General features: G+C 40.2%; 1 long non-coding RNA gene across 1 annotated transcript; it reads left to right on the top strand.

Annotated features, from left to right (window-relative positions):
* Window positions 1–5,479: 5,479 nt before the first annotated feature.
* LOC309554461 lies at window positions 5,480–6,248 on the top strand. Its single transcript, XR_014225236.1, has 2 exons — window positions 5,480–5,596; window positions 5,632–6,248. It is a non-coding gene; the product is annotated as an uncharacterized lncRNA (long non-coding RNA).
* The last annotated feature ends 4,698 nt before the right edge of the window (window positions 6,249–10,946 follow it).

Consider the following 10,946-nt stretch of genomic DNA (forward strand, 5'->3'; position numbering starts at 1 on the left):
TCATTTTCGTCATTTTTTTGTGGAAGGAAAATGAAGAACTGCTTACAGCATGCTCTAGCACAGTACTGTGATTGGATATTCTCTTTAAATAGAACTGTGAGCATTTGGGTGAAGTGGAACTGTGCATTACCTCTGAATATTGGTAACCCTCAATCTTGTGAGTCATAGAGTTCCCAAACTCATTCATTTGATCAACCTGTAGTCAGAGGGAGGACTGGGAGCATTCCCCTTCTTCATACCATCCAAGTTATGGAGTCCTAACCCTGGTTTTATGCTGGTCCTGTCAGCAGCAAAGGAGGTGATAAGGCACTTAAAATTAAACCACATTCTCACCTCATCTACTGGTTTGGACATTCTTGATGGACCTAGAAGAGATAAGAGAATCTTAAAAAACCAAAAGAAAGTCTATCATTCATTGCTGAACCAGTATGGTGGACTAACGTGGACCTTATTTGGTCAGTTCATGTATTTTGAGCCATAGGTATTTGTAAAGAATGGGAAATCTTTCAAAAATACGGTAGCACCATAATCTGTGACGGGTTGGTTCAATTTGGTGTGGATTGCTATGGTTATCTCTAGTAGCTTTTTCAAGTTAGGTCCTGGTGTACAAAGAGAGATGGGCCTAGTGCTTTGATGTCATCTCATACACTATAACCATGTCATTTTCACACCTACATTATCACCTCTGTTGTGGTGTTGGATATCTCAGACCTCTATAAGGCCATAACTTTGTAGACACATATCCATCACACCTGTATGAGCTTTTTGGACATCCCATTCCAAAACCATGGGCTTTTATTATGGAGTTGCATATAAACAGCATTCACTCTTCTGGTAAAACTTTCCACTAGATTTTGGAGTGTGTCTGTTGGCCCAGTTAGCCATAAAAGCATTTGTGAAATCAGGTGCTGATGTAGGACAAGACCTGGCTCACAATATGCAATCAAGTTCATTCCAAAGGCATTTAGTAGGGTCGGGGTCAGGGCTCTGTGCAGGCTACTCAAGGTTGTCAAACCATGTCATTATGGAGCTGGCTTTGTACACGGGGAAAGTCAAGATGGAACAGAAAAGGGCCTTCCCCAAATTGTTGCCACATGGTTGAAACTGTCGAGTCTTCTAAAATATATTTGTATAACGAATAGTATAATCAAAATCTTTCATGAATAACACCTGAACAAAGTCATAATTTTGGCTATATACTAGATGTGATGGTCAGATGACCAACAACCCTTTTCCCTTAAAAAGTACTTTCCATCTGCTCATATTTTGCCTAATAAAATATTTAAAAAAAAATGGTTGTGGATCAACTGAAAAATGATTAGGTAGAATGAGCTGCTCAATGTTGCACGTGTTCCTTTTTTTTTTTTTTTTTTTTCGTAAAAAAACCCAACAAACGTGAAATCAAGGGCTAAGTGGAAATACTTGAAGCCTAATTGAGCGGTTTTTCCATGTATAAGAAGATGGAGCTCATAGTGATCATTTTGGACCCCTCGGGTGTTTTTCATATTGATTGCTCTATATTAAAATTAAAAATCGTTGATGGCCATAATTTACCATTTGAAATTTATTGGCCATTTTTCCGGTTGTACAAAGGCTCTTGTTCTATAATAATCACCAGTCAGTTTTTGTCCACATTCTTCAGGCAGATAGTTTTCAATTCTTCGTTATATCTTGGGTATATTTAAATGATCATTTACATTCTTTCACTGATTGCCATTCAGTCACCTGGCACTCCAGAAACATCATTTGTCACCCATGTATTGCTTGGTTATGACAAATGATGTGAATGTTTGTTTTAGGCAAAGGATTGTGTGTTGGCTCCGGAAAAACTGACAGTTCTTTCTTTTAAATAAAAGATGAAAAGCGCTAGGTAAATCCAGGTTTCCAGAATTTACTTTTATTTGAACTGTAATACCAACACCTTTCATGGTCCTCAGAGCCACTTCATCAGGGCTTTCGAAGGGTTTCATTGAGAGTGGAGCTTTTTTTTTTTTACCAGAATTCGGCACTATAAGTTTGCTGTCTGGCCTGTATGATTTTAAATATGCAGTGTCAGAGGATTTGCTTAGCGGCTGGCCTAAATGTATTATTCTGAATTTTTTTTGTAACGTCCTACAATATATATGTATATATTCTGCAGCTAAACCCCCCAGAAGTGCAGTGGGAAGAGTCAGGCTAGAGTGTTGGGATGTTCAGAAGCTGTAATTGCTATTCAAGTCCTAGGTGTCCTAGAGAGGTATGAAAAATATAATGGAAACCGCTTTCAGCATTTATCTCCACTGTCGAATGATGTCACTACTCCAGGAGCAGCACAAGGCCAAGACTGGCCATACCCAGCCCTTCAGTTAGTCTTGCCAATAACTGGGGAAAGCAACCACTTAACATCAATTAGGATGCACAAAATAAGTACTGTACTTGCTGTCAGTACCTGTTCTGAAAGTCTGGGCAACCAAGAACAGGGAAGGGGTGGGGGGGGGGGGGGGGGGTATGGGATTTGCACAAATTGGGAGTATTGTAACAGGTCTGGCAGCACAGTAACGTGCTAGCGGGAAGACCTGACCCTTTGGATTAGGGGAACCTATTCATGTAGTCAAATTGCTGAACAATTGAAAGGCAAATGTGATATAATCTGCCCATTTATAGAGAGAAACTATTTCATCAGATGGTCTTGAGTATTGATTGCACAGGTTAGGACAAGAGATTGGATATGTACTATACTGGTCATGCAGAGCTATGCTGGCACTTTCTCATTTAGTGGAGAGATAGCTCAACTTTTTCCATATGCCTATTCTTTACTGCACTATGTCTTTGACCTTTCGTTCCCCTGAATAGAGACTGGCCAAAAGACATCTGGACTCTTTACACATAGTGTTGTGTTTTAGCCAAGGAGAGATTGTTGAATGGTTCCAACTTTGCAGTGGATACCTGAAAGCACTTGCATATAAAAAGTGCTTACCAACCTTTCCACAATACACAACTATAATATACACACCAAAGGCAGGACCACAGGCAACCTGAGGGTAAAAATTGTGCTCTGTATTGAGATAAAAAGCTGCTGTTGAAAATGCTGGTAACCCATTTTTTACTTTACAATCACATACCTATGTCTCACATTACCATGTCTACTCCTGCAAAGGATTGTGGGTCATGCACTATTTAATGTTCATAAAACAATATATATAGGTCTACACCCCAGCCATCCTAACTTGCTGTCTGTCTGATTATGTTTCTCACTCTCCCACTTGTTTTATCTATTGAAGAGCCAATAAACCAAAAACACGTTTTTTTATGTAAAAGAGCTGCCAATTAAACACCACGATTTTGTATGTATTCTTGCCCATACTGAACTGTACAGACAGTTACATATTTGACATCGGACTTTTGTCTTTTTTTTTTTATAGCTCATTTTTTAGATTTCAGGAGTGGCTATAGCCAACAATTGGCAGTGTTCTTCTTTGGAGCTACTGAAAAGGAACTTCTCAGTCCAGAGAAAATAATGCCCCATCCACAAAGTGCAGTTTGAGTGGACTTCTAAATGTTCACATTTATTTTCCTAAAAGCTCTTTTATATAAATCAACACTTGATCTTCACTGTTCCCTTCTCTGATTCTTTATTGTTTTGTTTTAAAAGCAAAATGGAATAGGTGTGCTTTGTGATCAAGTAGATGGGGTTTGGTAAAATGATGGGCAAACCCTAGAATTCAAGGTGGATGCAAACATATTGGGTCAATGAAGCGAGTTTGATTTAATCCTACAAATTTAAAGTGCAATTGAGCTTTTAGTTTTGGTAAGCTAAATACACTGCAGGTCAACCTTTCTCAACCAGGGTTCCTTCAGAGGCTGCTAGGGGCTCCTTGAGCAATGAGTAATTTATGCCTTTCGGACAAGTTACGACTAAAACCATTGATGTAGGGGGGATTCTAACTGACTACAAATGTAAAAAGCGGTCTTTCCAATGACCATTACATTAATGTACTGTAAGCTTGAGGGTGTTTTTCAGAGGTTACATAGTTCCCATAGACATACAGTCCTTTTTCTGTTCCAACCATTTGGGCTGGATCAAGAAACGGTGACCCTATGTTTTACTGGCTGTACTCCTTATCAGGCCCCATTCACACCTAAGCAGAGCGATGTCCAGGCGTTTTTATTTGAGAGTTTTGCAAGCCTATTACAAGCATTCTACATTGCGTATTCAATCTTCAGGTGTTTTTGTTTTAGCCAATAGAAAGCACTAGGGGGAGCGGTAAGGGGTGGAGAGCTGCTGTTTTGACAGAAAACATACAACAAAGTGCTCACAAAACCCTTGTAAAACTATTATGTTGAGCATTTTTCAGGCGTTACTATATAAGTCTATAGAGCCAATCTGCCTCCAGTCTGCTTAAAAGAAGCTCAGGTACTTTTCTGAGCGACAGAGGTTTTGCTACATGCGACAAAATACTCAAATGTGACCAGGGGCCATCCAAATGAAAGGGATTTTGTTGAGAGTATTAGAGCTACAATCTTTAAGCAGAAAATCGCTCAAGTGTGAACGGGTCCTTCGATAAAAAAGGTTTTCAGCAGGGGTTCCATAAGGCCAACAAATGATTTCCAGGGTTCTTCTGTGTTGAGAAAGCTTGTTCTCGATGCATCAAAACAAAAGGTCTTGTTTCCTTAAGGCCCCGTTCAAGCAGAAAAATCGCTCAGGTGTGAAGCTTGTAGCTCTAAAATGCTCAACAAGCCAAATCCTATTCATTTCAATGGCCCCTGTTCACATCTGAGCATTCTGTCGCCTGAAGCTCAAAAAAGTACATAAGCTTCTTTCTGGCAGATTACAAGCGTTTTTTTGCCCCATAGACTTCAATAGCAACACCTGACTTTAGGGTTTTACAAGTGTTTTCTGCTCCAATAGCAGCTCTTTACCCCTAATTTCCTCTCCCTCTAGTGCTTTCTATTGGCTAAACAAAAATGCCTGACGCTGTAAAACACGTGTAATACGCTTCTAAAATGCTTTAAAAAGGTTTGTAAAAAGCTGCAAAAAATCTTTAAAAAAACCCCCCAAAAACGCCAGTATCAAACTGATAGGCTCAGGTGTAAATGGAGCCTTAGAAAGCAGCCACAGCTTGTCCCCAGCCAGCATGCTGCAAAGAAGGAGCCTTGCTCGTTGTGGAAGTAGTGGTTCCTTTGAGGGCATAGCTCTTAATCAGCAAGGGTTGTATTAGACTTGTAAGCCTTTTGCACACCTTTTTGTTTTGATAGACCTTGTAAGTATTTAGCTGATTTAAACTAAAATTTTAAATGGGCCCTAAACGTTATCAGCCACGGTCCATTTCTGGTGGTGTAAAAGCCCCATTTGCTGCATTTCTATTGGCAATACTATGATCTAGTCTAGATTTTGTGTTTGTTGGTCAGTAGAGGGTCGATGGTGTTACTGCTTGACATTTTGCCTTTTTTTTTTGTTCCAACTGCCACACCCGTGTGTTTTGAAATGGTCAGTTTATACGGCCATCTCTACCTATAGAAGGGAGACTGGCTGTGACGTCTCCTAGCCATCTTGTGTGGAATATATTTTACTTGTTAGGAATAAGACATGTCATGGTAACAAAAAAAAAAAAAAAAAGTTTGCGTGGAAAAGGAATGAACAAAAGAAAAAAGAAAAAAAAAAACGCCATTTCTGTACACAGTACTGTAGGTTTTGTTTCTTTGTAATTTAGCCATTGATATAAAGGAACCCCAGACGCGCCAGGGAGACCGTACAACTGATAAAGCGTTGTAAGTCTCCCTGGGGCTGCTGGGTGTTTGTCCCCCTGCTCTGCTGGATAGTAGCGGCTTCAAATACAGCTCCCGATTCCAGCAACAGGTGGATTTAAGCCTCAATTGAATCCTTTTAATGATTCTTGTACAGTTTCTTTTTTTAATTTTAACAGAGAGTGATTGGTTTAAAATAAATGAATAAAAATAAAAGATATATATATATATATATATATAAATATAAAAAGTGATTTTTTTCTTTTTGTACATACTATAATGTTAAGATTGTACATTTACTCTATGGGTGGGCGCCTCAGGTTTGAGAGGTGCTGATACTGTCAGTGCTCCTGGTGAGACATATAGCTGCATACTCTGTATATTTCTATGGTGTAATATAGACCAATTGTAGAGTCGTTCTTTATGAGATTGTTGTTATCACATTGCACTGTTCTATGTACCTTACCAAAATCATGGATTACAGCTTCTGGACAGTCATGAACAATACATTGCATCTGTTTCAACCCTCTGAGTCTCCCATGTTCATTGCGTGATTTCTGTCTGCAGCTGACTAGGTTAAATAAGAACTCCGCTGACTTATTTTTCAACATAGTGACCACATAACATAACCCCACTGCAATTTAAGAATGAAAAGTACTGTTTACCGGATACCCATATTGCTATGAAAAGACTGCACAATGCAAAAGTTCTCCAGCACACTATCCAGCTAGAAGGAACAAAAAGCTTTAAAAAAAAAAGTGTTTCAAAATTTTAAGGTAAAAACAAATGTTTTTGTTGCATAATAGGCAAATACATGTGCAGCCATACAGCAGGATCTAAAATGTCATCCCCATCTCTAAACTACCTGATCTACCACCTTGGGACATACATACAGCAATTAATACAATTGAAAACAGGTATGCCAAAGAGGTATATATATTACATATAAGAAACCAACAACGCCCAAACCAATTCCGCGAGAAGGCAGACAAATGGTGCACTGGCTTGTGGTGTTTTCCCAACACCTGAAAACACAATGAGAATAGAAGGTAATAGTCGGAAACTTGTTCTTCTGAATGATGAAACTTTATTGCAGGTGGAGTACAGAAAATGTTAGCCTTATGGCCCCGTACACACGTGCAGATTATCTGAAGACTTTTGTCTGCAGACTTACCAAAACCATATAATATGAGGTCAAACCTAAACACTTTCAATTTGTATGCAATCTGGCAGGCCCTTGCACTACATAGAAAAGGTAAGTCTGCAGACAAAAGTCTTCAGATAATCTGCACGTGTGTACGGGGCATTAGTCGTGGCTCTGACAGCCAAAACATGTAAGCCACTGTATTTTTTGTACTACACCTGCAATAAAATGTCAAAATTCGGAAGAACGTGTTGCCAGCTTTTACCGCCCTTTCTCATGCCAAAGAGGTAGCCTCTTCCTCTCCAAAAGTACAGCAACCTACCAGAAGCCCAGACTTGCCCAAGGCAGCTGAAGACCTCTAGTGCATGTGTGCACCAAATGACAGTTATCCATAAAAAAACAGTTACCGAAGTCTGTTTTTTGCCAGAACATATGACGCTTGGCAAACAACATGGTGCATAGTGACCAGACCTATGTTGTAAGGAGTGCAACATCCAAAATCATTTTGTGTCCATGGAAGTAGCGGGCAACCCTCTGGCCCTTGAGAATAAGTTGATTGAACAGGTTTGACAGCCTAACCTTTTCAATATTGCCCCTTTTTAGCATTACTTTTTTCTGCCCACACTTGCCTCTTACTTCCTGTTCTGCTCTCTGTTCATCCAATTATAGTGTTGTATTGTTGGTTGAGTAGACTCTACAAGAGATCACCAGCCAGTAGCCTTAAGCAATCGAAGCATGCCTGCACAATTGATCATCATTGAATATATGCAGTATTTCCATTTTAACAGATGTGAAAAAAATAAAAACAGGACCTCTATTTCCTTGTCATTTATAGAGCCAGGTAAAAACTCAGTTCCTAGGAACCAATCAGAACGCATTTCAAAAACAGTTATAAATTGATTTGCATTTTAATGAGTGAAATAAATATTTGACCCCCTTCACAAAACATGACTTAGTACTTGGTGGCAAATCCCTTGTTGGCAATCACCGAGGTCAGACATTTCTTAGCACACATCGTAGAAGGGATTTTGTCCCACTCTTCTTTGCAGATCCATAATGATTATGCAATAAGTCATTATGGTTTTGAGGCTGACGTTTGGTAACTCGAATCTTCAACTCCCTTCACATATTTTCTATGGGTGTTACAAAAGGTGTTGAGAATATTGAACCGAGTAAAATATAACTGAACACTAGCAGCGCTAAGGTAAACAGATCTATTGTAAAACACAACGTCCCTAAAGACTCATAAAATATATATGTGTGTACAGTCCATACAGTGGTATATCAGGCACAATCCATCCACCAGGGTAGGGAGTGAAGGGTCTTGTCTGTTCTGCCAAAGTTCAACCACACTCCAGTGCTCCCCCCCTTTAAATTGAACACTCACCAAAACACGGTGAATATAGAGCCTTCAATACGATCCACCAATCAGCGGGTGTATAGATCACTGCTGGGCTGTACCTAGCTGCTCCTCCCTCCAACTTTTCCTCCGTTCAAAAATTCATGTAATTGAACAAAGTGGGGGCAACAATAGTGTAATTCTGCAACACTTTATTTAAAATCACACAAAATAACAAGCCCCTCTCCCCTCCAGATGGCTACTTACAAGAGGGCTATGGAGTGAAGGCATAAAGCTCAAAATATGCACACTCGATGACCATTCCAAAGAAAATTCCTGCAGCCTAATAGGAATCCCGAATGATGACCAGTGTGAAAAGTATAGCGACCGCGCACATCGGCTCTGACGAGGTCGCTATACTTTTCACACTGGTCATCATTCGGGATTCCGATTAGGCTGCAGGAATTTTCTTTGGAATGGTCATTGAGTGTGCATATTTTGAGCTTTATGCCTTCACTCCATAGCCCTCTTGTAAGTAGCCATCTGGAGGGGAGAGGGGCTTGTTATTTTGTGTGATTTTAAATAAAGTGTTGCAGAATTACACTATTGTTGCCCCCACTTTGTTCAATTACATGAATTTTTGAACGGAGGAAAAGTTGGAGGGAGGAGCAGCTAGGTACAGCCCAGCAGTGATCTATACACCCGCTGATTGGTGGATCGTATTGAAGGCTCTATATTCACCGTGTTTTGGTGAGTGTTCGATTTAAAGGGGGGGAGCACTGGAGTGTGGTTGAACTTTGGCAGAACAGACAAGACCCTTCACTCCCTACCCTGGTGGATGGATTGTGCCTGATATACCACTGTATGGACTGTACACACATATATATTTTATGAGTCTTTAGGGACGTTGTGTTTTACAATAGATCTGTTTACCTTAGCGCTGCTAGTGTTCAGTTATATTTTACTCGGTTCAATATTCTCAACACCTTTTGTAACAATTTTATCTGTATAGCAGCTGCTTTGAGACTTTACGTCATCTTAATTATATCTTGTTGCCATCTATTCAATACTAGATCATTGTGCGCGGGGTGAGTTATTTCATGAGACTGGTACTCCGGTCACACATTATTTAACTCTTTGTTTTCCATATTTTCTATGGGATTAAGGTATGGAGACTGGTTTGGCTACTCCAGGACCTTAATGTGTTTCTTCTTAAGCCACTCCTTGGTTGCCTTGGCCGTGTGTTTTGGGTTATTGTCATGCTGATATACCCATCCACAACCCATTTTCAATGCCCTATCTGAGGGAAGAAGGTTTTCGCCCAATATTTGACAGTACATGGCCCCGTCCATTATCCCTTTGATGCAGCAAAGTTGTCCTGTCCCCTTAGCATACTGTTTCCACCTCTGTTTGACGGTGGGGATAGTGTTATTAGGGTCATAGACAGCATTCCTCCTCCAAACAAGACGGTTTGAGTTGATTCCAAAGGGCTTGATTTTGGTCTCATCTGCCTACAACACTTTCACCCAGTTGTCCTCTGCATCATTCAGATGTTCATTAGCAAATTTCAGATGGGCCTGTACATGTGCTTTCTTGAGCAGGGGGACCTTGTGGGCGCTGCAGGATTTCAGTTCTTCATGGCGTAGTGTGTTACCAATTGTTTTTTTGGTGTCTTTGGACCCAACTGCCTTGAGATCATTGACAAGATTCTCCTGTGTAGTTCTGGGCTGATTTCTTATTGTTCTCATGATCATTGAAACTCCATAAAGTAAGATCTTGCATCGAGCCTCAGATTGAGGGAGATTAACAGTTATTTTTTTAGTTTCTCCTATTTTCAAATAATCGCACCAACTGTTGTCACCCTCTCACCAAGCTGCTTGGTGATGGTCTTGTAACCCATTTCAGCCTTGTGTAGGTCTACAATCTTGTCCCTGACATCCTTTTTTTTTTTTAAAGGTATTTTATTGAACAAACAAAACAATACATAACCGAGAAATAACCGGAATCATGTCAATTGAAGAGCCAAAAAAAGACACACACAAGACTCCATTGCACAACAAAAGCCATGACAAAAATAACATACATAACTGTGAGCCGTAACATTAGTATAGAACCCTCCCAGCCAGAATAAAAAAAAAAAAAAAAAAAATCTGCCAGAGGCTGTAAAACCATTGTCTATGCAGAGTCAGAAACTGAAGAAGTAGTCCGGTCAGAGTCCACCCAAAAAGACCAAATTTTCCGGAACTTCTTGGGGCAGCCTCTGGCCTCATACGTCATTTTATACAGAGGCAATGCCTGATTAATGAGTGCAATCCATAATGGGACGTCAGGGGGAGCAGTAGACTTCCATCTAGTAGCTATAGTCTTCCTAGCATAAAAGAATGTCAAGCGGAGAAACAATTTAGTACGAGCAGGGACGTCCTCGTCATCCACATAACCCAGCAGACAACGAAGGGGGCTACAAATATTGGATAACTGAGAGATATCTGCAATAAAAGCTGTGACTTCCGACCAAAAGGCCCGGACAGGTGGACATTCCCAGAACATATGAAAAAATGAACCATCAGCAGCAGTACACTTGGAGCATAGCGGAGAAGGCAATGTACCTATTTTGTGCAAGAGTACGGAGGTATAGTACGCCCTGTAAAGAAGCTTCAATTGGATAACCCTATCCCTAGAGGAGATAACAACAGGTATTTGTTCCGGAAGGACGTCTTGCCACACCTCATCCGACAATTC

This window comes from Pelophylax lessonae, assembly GCF_965119305.1.
Source record: "Pelophylax lessonae genome assembly, chromosome: 4".
In the NCBI taxonomy this organism is placed as follows: domain Eukaryota; kingdom Metazoa; phylum Chordata; class Amphibia; order Anura; family Ranidae; genus Pelophylax; species Pelophylax lessonae.